The sequence below is a fragment of the Triticum urartu genome, chromosome 7 (assembly GCF_003073215.2).
Source record: "Triticum urartu cultivar G1812 chromosome 7, Tu2.1, whole genome shotgun sequence".
Taxonomy (NCBI): Eukaryota; Viridiplantae; Streptophyta; class Magnoliopsida; order Poales; family Poaceae; genus Triticum; species Triticum urartu.
The window spans coordinates 60,704,936-60,707,174 of record NC_053028.1 but is presented as its reverse complement, the minus strand read 5'-3'; positions in this window follow the sequence as shown (position 1 = coordinate 60,707,174).

The following is a 2,239-nucleotide window of genomic DNA, read 5'->3' as shown; positions in this document are numbered from 1 at the left end:
CTTAATAAGCGTGCCCCAAGGATCCCTTCCCCCTCCCTCGCATCGATCAAATTATCGATGCTACCGCAGGACACGACTCATTGTGCTTCCTCGACGCATACTCCGGTTACCACCAAATTAAGATGGCGGAGTCCGATCAAGCCGCAACGGCATTCATCACTCCATACGACCCCTTCTGTTTTAACACAATGCCCTTCGTGCTCAAAAACGCCGGCGCAACGCATCAGCGCATGATTCAGACATGTCTGGAAAAGTAGATTGGCAAAATAGTGGAGGCATATGTCGATGATGTGGTCGTTAAAACCAGACACGTCGACTCCTTAATAGATGACTTTAGGCTCACGTTCGACAATCTCCGAACATACGACATTAAGCTCAATTTGGAAAAATGCATTTTTGGCGTACCCGCTGGAAAGCTCCTGGGCTTTATCGTCTCCAGCAGAGGAATTGAAGCAAATCCGACTAAGATCTGGGCTCTGTCACAGTTGGCTATCCCAACTGACCTCAAGCAAATCCAGAAGTTAACTGGATGTGTGGCGGCCTTAAGCCGCTTCATCTCCCGATTAGGAGAAAAGGCACTCCCCCTTTACGCCTTCTTTGGCGCAACGAACACTTCGAGTGGACTGACGTAGCCATGCCGGATTGGAAGAAATAAAAGCCATCCTGGCTACCAACCCAATCTTGGCCGCGCCAAATGTCGGCGAACCAATGCTATTATATATAGCAGCAACTCACCAAGTTGTAAGCGCAGTGCTCATCGTCGAACGAGAGACAGACGAACATAAATTCCCACCTTGAAAGCCGGTATATTATGTATCTACTTTCCTCACTCCATGCAAATCACGGTACCCACATTATCAAAAGATAGCATATGCGATATTCATGGCATCCCGGAAATTATGACACTACTTTCAAGAGTGTTCAATTACGGTGGCCTCTGAAGTACCACTCAGCGACATAATAAACAACCGCGATGCCATGGGCCGGATTACCAAATGGGCTATCAAGCTCCTCCCATTCGACATAACATATAAACTAGGGAGAGCCATTAAGTCGCAAGTACTGGCCGATTTCATCGCCGAATGGACAGAAGCCGAACTCCCTAAAGAGTACGACGCCTACTCCAATTGGATCATGCACTTCGACGGCTCTAAAATGCTGGCTGTTTTGGGGGATAGCGTTGTCCTAACGTCCCCCACTGGAGATACAGTTCAATACGTACTCCAAATACTATACACAGACTCCAATAACGCAGCCGAATACGAGGCCCTACTACACGGTCTCCGGATGGCAGTTTCCATGGGCATTCAACGCCTGGAGGTGCATGGGGACTCAAACCTCGCAATATCTCAAATAAATGGAGACTTCGATGCCAAGGATCCAAAAATGGCAGCATATCACAATGCCGTCCTCAAAATGTCAGCTCGGTTCAAGGGGCTTGAATTCCACCATGTGGCTCAGGAAAATAATCAGGCGGCGGATATCCTCGCCCGTATCGGCACTAAGCGCGACCCTGTCCCACCTAACATCTTCCTGGAAAAACTATTTAAGTCATCCGTGGTATGGGAAGGGGACACCGGGAATAATAGTCCGGACCCGACCACAACACCAGATACCGAACACTCTGACACAATCGGAGGCTCTGCCATCGAAATAACACCTTAAGCCCACGTAATAATGGCCGTCATCGCCCCATGGACAGAACCATTCCTGGCCTACCTAACCAGGCAGGAACTACCCGAGGACCAAAATGAGGCCCGCTGCATAGTGCGGCGATCTAAATCCTACAAGGTCCACGAGGGAGAGCTTTATAAGAAAAGCACTACCGGAGTCCTTCAAAGATGCATCTCTGAAGAGGAAGGGCAGAAGCTTTTGGCAGAAATCCATGCCGGACTCGGCAGCCACCACGCCGCAGCCCGGGCCCTTGTAAGCAAGGCCTTCCGTACAGGTTTTTATAGGCCGACGGCCCGGGCAGATGCGCAACATCTGGTCCAACATTGCGTCGGTTGCCAGCTTTTTGCAAACCAAAGCCATATGCTGCCTACCGCTCTCCAAACAATCACCATTACTTGGCCCTTCGCGGTCTGGGGGCTTGATATGGTCGGACCCCTTACAGGGGGAACCCATAAGAAAAAATACTTACTGGTCATGGTGGATAAATTCACCAAATGGAAAGAAGCCAAACCCGTCAAAACGGCTAAATCCAGACTGGTGATAGACTTCATATCTGGGGTTGTAC